Here is a 12635-nt window from a genome sequence, read left to right on the forward strand (position 1 = left end):
GGCAGACACAGAATCTATCTCCAATGAAATGAGTTACACTGGTGAATCTCCTTTGATTTTTCCTGTCTCTGATTGAGACATCATCCTTTCTTCCCAAGTTGCAACAGTGCTAAAATACACTTCAAGACTGTCTGCCTAACTTCACCCAACCTCAGCCATTATTAGCATCTGTTCTTGAAAGTCAGATGTTCACTACCAATTCTGTCTCTGTCTTTCTCTGTGTCTGTCTCTGTCTTTCTCTGTCTCTATCTCTCTCTCTTTCTCTCTCTCCCTTTGTCTTTTTGTATCTCTGTCTCTCTCTGTGTCTGTTTCTCTTTTTCTGTCTCTGTCACTCGCTCTTTCTGTCTCTCTCTCTCTCTCTCTCTTGGTAGTCAGGAGGCTTGAACTCAGGGCCTGAGCAATGTCCTTGGCCATTGTCAAGGCTAGAGGCCTACACTTTGAGTAATAGCACCATTTATAGCATTTTCTATGGATATGGTACTGAAGAATCAAATTTGGGGCTTTGTGTATGCTAGGCAAACACTAGTGTAAACTCCTGCTCCCCCCAACACTCTATGTCTCTGAGCACATCTCAGGAATATTCTGTGTCCTTGCAAGCCATTAATGTGAAAAGTGATTGAGAATGGTTGTGATATTCTAAAAAATGTCAGCTGGGCACTGGTGTCTCACATCTGTAACCCTAGCTATTTTGGTAGCTGAGATATGGGCACTTAAAAAAGTGGAAGTGAAGTTGTGACTCAAAGTGATAGAATGAGAGCCTTAAAGAAAAAAGCTCCTTGACAGTGCCCAGGCCCTGAGTTCAAAACCCATGACTGATGAAAAGAAGAAAAAGAAAATGAAGAATCATCTTGAAAGGTCTGAAAGTGATGTGCTTGTTTGCTTTGATGGTCTCATGAATAGGTTGTAAATCTCTTCCCAATAGAGTCTGCATTGATGTTTACCAGTTTAGGAGATTTGTGTGCCAGTGGATCAAGCCCGTAATCCCAGGTACTCCAGAGGCTGAGAACTGAGGATCATGGTTGGAAGCCAGCCCAGGCAGAAAGTTGTGAGAGTCTTATCACCAATGAAGAAGAAAAAAATAAAGAGGAGGAGGAGGAGGAGGAGGAGGAAGAGGAGGAGAAGGAGAAGAACAAGAAGAAGAAGAAAAAGGAGAAGAGAAGAAGAAGGAGGAGGAGGAGGAGGAGGAGGAGGAGGAGGGGGCTGAGGAGGAGGATCGGTTATGTCTCAATTGTATAGCAGCAACCTTGAGAGAGACCCTGAGTTTGAGCACTAGTACTCGTGCACAAAATACCCTGCACACACACACACACACACACACACACACACACACACACACAGTAAGGGTCAGGTCCCTGGTGTTGGACCTTCCTACAAAGTGTGTTTACTGAACCCTTAAAGCATAACTACCCTTGGAACATGACATACTTCCTGCTGATGAGAAACAGGTGAGGGTGTTGCTTAACCAGTAAGAATCATGTACACTTTAGCCATCGGTTGGTGGAGGATGGAAAAGTCGGCTTTGCTTTGCTTGCTCTTCTTAAGCAGAATTGTAGAAACATGGCTGGAAGCCTTCTGTATGTAGGATCTAAGAAACACCCATTGAAATATCATTCTTCAAACTCAGCCTCCTTGATGAAAATACCCCTTGTTCCCAGTCAGGTGGTCCCTGAGGGCTGGAGTTGGCAGAGACTAGATTTACAGGTGGGGCACTTGTGTTCCTGTTTCACAGGTGTGCTTGTATGCCCACCCCCTTTACAACAGGCCTTCAGTGTCAACAGGAATGTGGGTTAGGAAGCTCTTGGAGGTTGGGAATGTGGCTTAGTGGTAGAGTCCTTGTCTAGCATGCACAAAGCCCTGGGTTCAATTCCTCAGTACCACATAACTTAAAAAAGCCAGAAGTGGAGCCTCAGTTCCATTGGTAGAATGCTAGCGTTGAGGAAATGAAGGTAAGCGACAGTGACCAGGCCCTAAGTACAAACACTACTACTGCCCCCCTCCAAAAGACCACTAAACTGGAAAAAATAGCTCAAAACTGACTTCTGTACTGAAAAAGATCACATGGTTATTGTGGGGAAAAAGCAAAAATATGAAAAATAAAATCATAAGCCGCATACCTAGCAATAAATTGTTAATTTATCATTACTTTATCCAGGCTTTTGCCCATAGAGTAGGAGAATATTGTTTTAAATGAGTTGGATTGTTGTGATATTTTACAATATTTTCTGCTTAGTACTAATGTTGACTTAATGGTTTCTGTCTGTCTGTCTGTCTGTCTCTCTCTCTGTTTGTGTGTGTGTGTGTGTGTGTGTGTGTGTGTGTGTGTGTGTGTGTCCCATGGCTTGGATTTGGGACCTGGTGCTCTCCTTGAGGTTTACTGCTTAAAACTATCTTTTTGCTTAAAACTGGCACGCCAGCACTTGAGAAACACATTTCCTTTAGTTTCTTGATGGCTCATTGGAGATGGACCTTTCTGCCCTGCCTAGCTGTCAATCACAATTTCAGACCAGAGAAGATGTGATTACCATGAGCCACTGGTACCTGGCTCATAAGGTTTTTTTTTATAATTTTTTTATTGTAATTAATAAAAAGGTTACATGATATTTGCCAGATAGAAGGTGTATTAATTCACATACATTGTTACCCCTTCACATGTCTTGGTACCCATCACCCTCCCCCCCAACCCACCCCCCACCCCCCATCTTGGTTTTCCCCCCTTCCCTATCAAATTTCAAATAACCAAATACAAATAAATTCAATATATCAGATAACAAAGTGAGATACTGTAACAATATGAGACACCCAAGAGACAGCAAAGGAGATGAAAGATAATATAGTAGATTAAGGACAACAATCATTCATTATATGGCTTTTGTTTCAGTATCCTGGAGGTCCTTTGAATTAGCTTCATATTATATGGCCTTATATATCAAGGTTTTGCTCTATTGCAGATCTCTGCTAGTAGAGCCCAAGGTTTCTACTGGTTATGACAAATGAGGGAAACCATTGAGCCTAAGTTCCTTTGAGTCTGGCTTACTTCACTTAATATGATTTTTTCTAAGTCTTTCCATTTCCTAACAAATGGGGCGATGTCATTCTTTCTGACAGCAGCATAGAATTCCATTGTGTACAAATACCACATCTTGTTGATCCACTCATCAACTGAGGGACATCTAGGTTGGTTCCATATCTTTGCTATGGTGAATAATGCTTCAATGAACATTGTTGTGCTAGTGGATTTAGTATGCCCTAGATTTTGAATGGTTGGGTAAATACCAATAGTGGAATTGCTGGGTCATAGGGGAGTTCTATGTTTAGCCTTTTGAGGCACTGCCACACTGCTTTCCATAGTGGTTGAACGAGTTTGCACTCCCACCAACAGTGTAGTAGTGATCCCTCCTGGCCACATCTCCTCCAGCATCCGTTATTATTCGTTTTCCTGATCCTGGCTATTCTAATTGGAGTGAGGTGGAATCTTAGAGTTGTTTTGATTTGCATTTCTTTTATGACCAGAGATGTTGAGCATTTCTTCATGTGTCTATAGGCCATTTTTGTTTCTTCTTCAGAGAAGACTCTCTTTAAGTCTTTGGCCCATTTTTTAATGGGATGGTTATTACTTTCAGTTTTGGAGTGATTCAATTTTTTTTTATTTTTATTTAAGACCTTTATTAACAGGTGCTTACAGTTTGTTGACTTTTTTGAAAAAATCAAGTTGTAAACTTTTATTACAAATTAAAAATGAAGTTCTTAAAAATCTCAACTTGACCAGATATGAAACAATTTAAAAACCTTTAAAGGTGTATTGAGAAAAACCAGGCCTTTTTTTTTTTTAAAAAAAAACACGTTTGCCATTACCAAAAAGAGACGTCTTTAGATAAAAATTATAAAAACCCCATGCTGCATAGATAATGCAGATAGTTCTAGTTATCTGGTCAACGGGCAAAAAGCAAGCACTTAAGGTCTTCAGCTCCAATCTTTTGTTCATTTCTTATTGCTGGAATTTCATATTCATTTCTTCTTGTTGGATGACTAAACCGGATGATGGTAAAGATGGTAAGCCGGCATTTACTCAGCCCCGCCCTGCTCAGCCTCGGGAGCGGACGAATTCTCAGCTGGTGGATCGGCTGCTTTTGTCTCTTTGCCATCTTGTGGTTTAGGGTTCTCTGGGCGTCTGCGTCGGTAATTGAAGTTACGGCGGTACCGATGTTGAGGTGGCTGCTGACCTTGGGTCTCATCTCCTTGATTTTCCTTATCCTCTTCATTACCATCCTCTCTAGGCTGTCTTTGGCGAGGAGGGCCTCTGCGGAATCGTGGTCTGTAGCCCTGATACATGTTCTGTCTCACTGGTCTACCTTGTTCTCCTGCACCCTGGTTGTCAGCACCCTCCATCACCTCTCCCTGCACAGGAGGGTTGGAATACTGTGGTCGTCGCCCATAGGGTCTCCGCATGTAGTAAGGTGGGAACCTTCGTCTGCGGTAGGGCCAGCGCTGTTGGGCCTGGCCTTCGGGAGCACTCTCTGATCCCTCGTTCTTCTCCCCACTCTCACTATTCTGGTAGTTCTGCTGCTAATTGCGCGGAGGACCCCGACGACGTGGATAGCGTCTATAATGGTTACGGTCTGCTGCATATTTACTGCCTTGAACCGGAACTCCACCAGGACCTGTAACATTTGCTGCCTCCGCACCCTTTTCTCCTTCAACAACATCAAACTCCACAGTCTCTCCATCTCCTACACTGCGAAGGTACTTCCTGGGGTTATTCTTCTTTATGGCAGTCTGGTGTACAAATACATCTTCCTTGGTGTCATTCCTGTTGATGAAACCATATCCGTTCCTTACATTGAACCATTTTACTGTTCCCAAAACCTTCCTTGGGATGACCTTCTTGTCCCCGCCCGCATGCAATGCCGATGTGAGGGCGCCCGGGCCGCCTCTCTCTGCGCCACTGCCCATGGTGCCGGGCTTGGTGTCGGCGGCGCTGAGGGCGGGGGCGGTGGGGGGGGGCGGTGGGCGGCTGCTGGGTCTCGGCCTCGCTGCTCATAGTTGCGGTGATGGTGACTGGGGCCGGCTGTGGCAGCTGCGGCTCCTCCCGGGGTGTGATGGTAACTAGGCCGGCGGCGGTGGGGCTGCTCAGGGCTCTCTGCGGTCCGCTCTCCACTCCCGCTACCAATCGAACTCTCAATTTTTTTGAGTTGTTGATATATTTTAGATATGAGGCCTTTGTCCGTTGTTTGGTTGGTGAAGATCTTCTCCCACTCTGTAGGCTTCCTATTTAATTTACTAGCTATGTCCTTTACAATACAAAAACTCTGCAGTTTAATGCAGTCCCACTTATCCAGCCTTTCTCTGATTTGTTGTGATTCTTGGTCCTTATTAAGAAAGTTTTGACCTGTGCCAAGGAGGCCTAGTATATCTCCTATTTCTTCTTGTAAAGTTTTCAGTGTGTCAGCTTTTACCTCCAGGTCTTTGATCCATTTGGAGTTAATTCTAGTGCAAGGTGACAAAGAAGGATCCAACTTTAGTTTTCTGCAGGTGCTTAACCAGTCCTTTACATTCTTAGTTAAGCTAATTCCTAGGTACTTTATTTTCTTTGAGGCTATTGTGAAAGGAGTTACTTTCCTGATTATTGCCTTGTTCCTCTCACTGATGGCGTAAAGGAAGGCAGTTGATTTTTGAGGGTTGATTTTAGGAAGCCTAATTTAAGGCTAGTTGGTATTGAGGAGGGCATGGATAAAGAGGTCAATGGTATTGAAAATATACTTCAGGAAATCATCTCAGAGAATTTCCCAAATATCCAGAAGGGCAGACCCATCCAGACACAAGAAGCTTTTAGAAACCCAAACAGACCTGACCAGAAAAGAACATCCCACCGCCACATCCTAATCCGAACTAGATCAATAGAAACCAAAGAAAGGATCCTAAAGGCAGCCAGGGAAAAGGGATCAGTAACCTGTAAAGGCAAACCAATCAGAATAACCCCAGATTTCTCAGCAGAGACCATGCAAGCAAGAAGTGACTGGAAGCCTATATGTCATGCCCTTAAGTCAAATAACGACCAACGAAGAATACTGTACCCAGCTAAGCTCTCATTCATAACTGAGGGAACAATAAAAACATTCCATTCCAGGAAAAAGCTGCAACAATATGTCGCAACAAAACCAACAATACAGAGAATTCTCAAAGATGTTCTATACAAAGAAAACCAAAATAAATGCAATATAGGGAAAGAAATGGCACCTAAACAGCATACCATCTAAGGACCACAAGAACTGTCAAGACACAGGCCCTAATAAAAGCTTTTAAAAAATGGTAGGAACTAGGGGCTGGGAGTTTGGCCTAGTGGTTAAAGTGCTTGCCTTGCATGCACGAAGACCTGGGTTCGATTCCTTGGTACCACATATGTAGAAAAAAGCTGGAAGTGGTGCTGAGGCTCAAGTGGTAGAGCTCTAGCCTTGAGAAAGTCCAAGGACAGTGCTCAGGCCCTGAGCTCAAGCCCAGGACTGGCAAAAAAAATGGTAGGAACTAATAAATATCTCTCAATCCTAACTCTCAATATCAGTGGAGTTAACTCTACAATTAAATGCCATAGGCTGTCTAGTTGGATCAAAAAGCAAAAGGCATCTTACTGCTGTCTTCAAGAGACACATCTTACCCCAAAAAACAATCATCTTTTGAAAGTGAGAGGTTGGAATAAACTCTATCAACCTAACGGCCCCCATAAACAGGCTGGAGTTGCCATCCTCATATCAGATAAAATAGACTTCAAACTAAAAGTAGTAAGAAAACACAAAGAAGGTTACTACATACTACTAAAGGGATCTTTCCTCCAGGAAGACATAACGATACTAAATATTTACACACTCAATCCCGGAGCTCCGAACTTCAAGCAAACTTTACTTACACTGAAACCATACATAAATCGAAACATAGTGATTGTTGGTGACTTTAGCACACCACTCTCACCTATGGACAGATCAACAAGGCAAAAACTCAACAGAGAAACCTTAGAACTGAACAACTATATAGACCAACTAGATCTAACAGACATCTGCAGAATATTCCACCCAGCAACAACACAATATACGTTTTTCTCAGCAGCACATGGAACATTTTCCAAAATAGATCACATCTTAGGTCATAAAACAAACCTGGACAGATTCAGAAACACTGAAATTATTCCATGCACACTCTCAGACCACAGAGGCATCAAATTGGAACTGAACACACATCTCCACCAACGAAAACCCTGTACCTCATGGAGACTGAACAACACATTGTTGAATCACCAGTGGGTCATCGAAGAGATCAGAACAGAAATCCAACAGTTTATGAAATTTAACAGTAAGGAGCACCCAAAATACCAACTCCTTTGGGACACAGCAAAGGCAGTACTCAGAGGAAATTTTATAGCGCTGAGTGCCTACAACAAAAGTTGGAAAAATCGCAAACCAACAAGTTAATGTCTCACCTTAAGCTCCTGGAAAAAGAGCAACAAACCAACCCTAATCCCAGTAGAAGAAAGCACATTATTAAAATCAAAGCAGAATTAAATGATTTGGAATCCAAAAAACTATAGAAAGAATCAACAAAACAAGGAGTTGGTTCTTTGAAAGAATTAACAAAATTGACAAGCCCTTAGCAAATCTTACCAAAAACAGAAGAGAGCATATTGAAATAACAAAATCACAGATGAAAATGGTAATATCATGACAGAAATTACCAAGATTCAGAATATCATGAGGGAATACTTCTCAAACCTTTATGCCAACAAATTTGAGAATCTAGATGAAATGGATGAATCCCTAGCCAATATTAGGAAGCCTACAGAGTGGGAGAAGATCTTCACCAACCAAACAATGGACAAAGGCCTCATATCTAAAATATATCAACAACTCAAAAAATTGAATCACTCCAAAACTAACCTCCAAAGTAACAACCATCCCATTAAAAAATGGGCCAAAGACTTAAAGAGAGTCTTCTCTGAAGAAACAAAAATGGCCTATAGACACATGAAGAAATGCTCAACATCTCTGGTCATAAAAGAAATGCAAATCAAAATAACTCTAAGATTCCACCTCACTCCAGCTAGAATGGCCAGGATCAGGAAAACGAATGACAACAGATGCTGGAGGGGATGTGGCCAGGAGGGATCACTACTACACTGTTGGTGGGAGTGCAAACTCGTTCAACCACTATGGAAAGCAGTGTGGCAGTGCCTCAAAAGGCTAAACATAGAACTCCCCTATGACCCAGCAATTCCACTACTTGGCATTTACCCAACCACCCAGAAACAAGGACATACTAAATCCACTAGCACAACAATGTTCATTGCAGCACTATTCACCATAGCAAAGATATGGAACCAACCTAGATGTCCCTCAGTTGATGAGTGGATCAACAAGTTGTGGTATTTGTACACAATGGAATTCTATGCTGCTGTCAGAAAGAATGACATCGCCCCATTTGTTAGGAAATGGAAAGACTTAGAAAAAATCATATTAAGTGAAGTAAGCCAGACTCAAAGGAACTTAGGCTCAATGGTTTCCCTCATTCGTCATAATCAGTAGAAACCTTGGGCTCTACTAGCAGAGATTTGCAATAGAGCAAAATCTTGATACATAAGGACATATAATGTGAAGCTAATTGAAAGGACTTCCAGGATAGTGAAACAAAAGCCATATAATGAATGATTGTTGTCCTTAATGTACTATGTTGTCTCTCATCTCCTTTGCTGTCCCTTGGTTATCTCATATTGGTATAGTATCTCACCTTGTTATCTGATTTATTGAATTTATTTGTATTTGGATATTTGAAATTTGATAGGGAAGGGGGGAAAACCAAGACGGGTGGGGGGTGTAGGGGGGAGGGAAACGGGTACCAAGACATGTGAAAGGGTATCAATGTATGTGAATTAATGCACCTTCTATCTGGCAAATATCATGTAACCCTTTTACTAATTACAATAAAAAAAAGAAATGCAAATCAAAACAACTCTAAGATTCCACCTCACTCCAGCTAGAATGGCCAGGATCAGGAAAACAAATGACAACAGATTTTGGAGGGGATGTGGCCAGGAGGGATCACTACTACACTGTTGGTGGGAGTGCAAACTCGTTCAACCACTATGGAAAGCAGTGTGGCAGTGCCTCAAAAGGCTAAACATAGAACTCCCCTATGACCCAGCAATTCCACTACTTGGCATTTACCCAACCACCCAGAAACAAGGACATACTAAACCCACTAGCACAACAATGTTCATTGCAGCATTATTCACCATAGCAAAGATATGGAACCAACCTAGATGTCCCTCAGTTGATGAGTGGATCAACAAGTTGTGGTATTTGTACACAATGGAATTCTATGCTGCTGTCAGAAAGAATGACATCGCCCCATTTGTTAGGAAATGGAAAGACTTAGAAAAAATCATATTAAGTGAAGTAAGCCAGACTCAAAGGAACTTAGGCTCAATGGTTTCCCTCATTCGTCATAATCAGTAGAAACCTTGGGCTCTACTAGCAGAGATTTGCAATAGAGCAAAATCTTGATACATAAGGATATATAATGTGAAGCTAATTGAAAGGACCTCCAGGATAGTGAAACAAAAGCCATATAATGAATGATTGTTGTCCTTAATGTACTATGTTGTCTCTCATCTCCTTTGCTGTCCCTTGGTTATCTCATATTGGTATAGTATCTCACTTTGTTATCTGATATATTGAATTTATTTGTATTTGGATATTTGAAATTTGATAGTGAAGGGGGGAAAACCAAGACGGGTGGGGGCGTGATGGGGGGAGGGAAACGGGTACCAAGACATGTGAAAGGGTATCAATGTATGTGAATTAATGCACCTTCTATCTGGCAAATATCATGTAACCCTTTTACTAATTACAATAAAAAATAGAAAAAAAAGAAAATGTGGTGCATATACACAATGGAATTAATTTATCAATCAGAAAGAATGATATTGTGTCATTTGTAAGGAAATTGAAGGACTTGCTAAAAACTACATCAAGGAAAATAAGGCTGACCCAGAGAAGCATAGGCTGCATGATTTCCCTCATTTGTGGTAGCTAGAATATACTTACCAATCAATAAGTAAACAGTCTGGATGGTCAAGAGAAAAGCAAATAAACCCAACCGGTACATGAAAAATTATACATGTTCCTATGCATTCACACACAGTGAGCCCTGAATAGGATATGGTTAGTAGAGGAACAAAAAGGCATAATGCCTATGTGCCCCAATCATACAAAATAATGTATCTAAAAACGCTCCAACAAATGAAAACCAGTTTATTTATTTATTTTTTTTGCTGTGATTCCTGGTTTTGTTTTGTTTTGCTTATTCCTTTATCTGCCTTTGGGAGGGTAAGGGGAGCACAGAAATGGAGGAACAAAAGGTGAATAAAGCCAGGCAGACTCCACACTGTACATCATGTGGAAACTGAACTCTACAACTTGTGGGTAGGAACAGGCCTGAAAAACTGAGAGAGGGCAAGAGAAGATGGAACACTGTCCAAAAATAAATGTACTCATGACCTGAGTTATGTAACTGTTACCCCTTTGCACATCACCTTTATCATACCAATAGAAAATGCATGAAAAAGATTATGCAGATAAAAGCATAACCGCACATATAATTTTGCAAACACCTCTTAATTTTCTAAGAATGCATTTCTCTAATAAAATCATACCATCACAGTATAGGGAGGCTTATAAGGCTTCTGCTAATATACATTCCTAACCAAAGTCCTTCTAAGTGATCCCCACTTGTAAAGATATTTGTGACTTGAGGCTGCCCTGCATGCCCTGTCAGTTGGAAGAGACACTGTGTTTGAACCCCAGGGCCGAGACTGGATCCCTATTACCTCTACCAGTTGAGCCACAGTGCCACTTCTCATTTTTGGTGGTTCATTGGCTATAAGAATATCATGGACTAGACTCAGCAGAAGATAGCAGCCGATCAGAGTGAGTCTTTCTGAGCTCTCGCCAAAATACCAGTTTTAGCATTGCAGTGGAAAGTTTATAGTTAAGAACTTTAGGTCCCAGTTATCTTTATTACTTCTCTTCATTACTATACGACTCTTACACTCCTGCATTACTCTTCTCTTATTTCCCCTCTTGTCTTTCATGATATCTTTCTACCTCTGGTCTTTTGTTCCTTCTTGAATTTTCATAATGCCTGAATCCACAGAGGATTGTTGTTGACCACGACTGTATATGTATTTGTTCACATGTCATGTAGGTTCAGAATGATTTAAATCATTGTACTGTGGGGTTTTTTGGTCATAAAATTGTATTGGGTGGGGATGTTAGATTTGTTTCTAAGTGCAGAAAAGAAGAGAGAGAGAGTAAAAATACAAGTCTAAAATTTTGAATCTCTATAGTCGGGGGAGGCATGGAGCACTAGGTTGGTTATATCTTAAAACTGTAATCTTGTATGGTATGATTCTTGCTCCCATTTTCAAATGGGCAGAACAAGAAATTCAAGAAAAATGGAAAATCAAAGAATAGCATCTCCCACTCAAATGAAACAGACAATAGAGCAGTCAATGCCAAACCTAGAGGAGAGTCCTCTAAATGCTCTACAAATGCAATTGGTAAACATGATCAATGAAAAGTTTGAAAACATAAAGAAGCATATACCTGAAAGTGAGGAAGCCAGTCAAAGAATAAAGGAAGAATTCATAGAATTGAAAACAAAAGGCTGAATGGCTTCCAACAAAAGTCTAGTGAGAGTAAGATACTGACTTAAAGGACTTCAAAGAGATCACTCAAATCAAAATCAAGGAGGGAAAGAAGTCCATACAGGATCTAAAACAAGAGATGCAAGGCATCAAGAATGGGCTGGGAGTTTGGCCTAGTGGTAGAGTGCTTTCCTAACATGCACAAAGACCCATTATGGATTCCTTGGTACTACATACATAGAAAAAATAACTGGAAATGGTGCTGTGGAACAAGTGGTAGAGCTCTAGCTTTGAGAAAGCCCAAAGACAGTGCGCAGGCCCTGAGTTCAAGTCCCAAGACTGGCAAAAAAGACCTTCTGGAAGGGAGAGAGACGAATAACAAAGTAGAAAGCACTGATACCAGGTAGACAATCTAGAAGACAGAGTAGAGGATAACCTAGAAATTATACAGGGAGACCAGAAAATGATTCAAATCAAGTCTAAGAAACATGACAGATCTCTTCAGGAGCTCAAAGATACAATTAGGAAGCCTAACTTAAGGCTAATCAATATTGAGGGTCTGGAGAACGGTCAAAGAAATTAGAACTAAAATGGGTACCAAGACATGTGAAACGGTATCAATGTATGTGAATTAATGCACCTTCTATCTGGCAAATATCATGTAACCCTTGTACTAATTACAATAAAAAATAAAAAAAATAAAAAGAAATTAGAACTATACTTCAGGAAATCATCTCAGACAACTTCTCAAATATCCAGAAGGACAGGACCATTCTGATACAAGAAGCATTTAAAACCCCAAACAGATCTGACCAGAAGAGGACATCCCATCACCAGATTATAATCCATACAGAATCAATAGAGATCAAGGAAAGGATTCTTCTATCTTCCAGGGAGAAGAGAATGATCTTTTACAAAGGAAATCCAATCAGAGTAACCACGCAATTCT

The 12635-nt window shown here is 41.0% G+C and overlaps 1 pseudogene; it reads right to left on the bottom strand.

Moving 5' to 3' along the window:
- Nucleotides 1–3668: 3668 nt before the first annotated feature.
- Nucleotides 3669–5140, bottom strand: LOC150042502 (Y-box-binding protein 1 pseudogene; annotated as a pseudogene).
- Nucleotides 5141–12635: the final 7495 nt, after the last annotated feature.

The sequence above is a fragment of the Megascapheus bottae genome, chromosome 35 (assembly GCF_031878675.1).
Source record: "Megascapheus bottae isolate mThoBot1 chromosome 35, mThoBot2.hap1, whole genome shotgun sequence".
Taxonomy (NCBI): domain Eukaryota; kingdom Metazoa; phylum Chordata; class Mammalia; order Rodentia; family Geomyidae; genus Megascapheus; species Megascapheus bottae.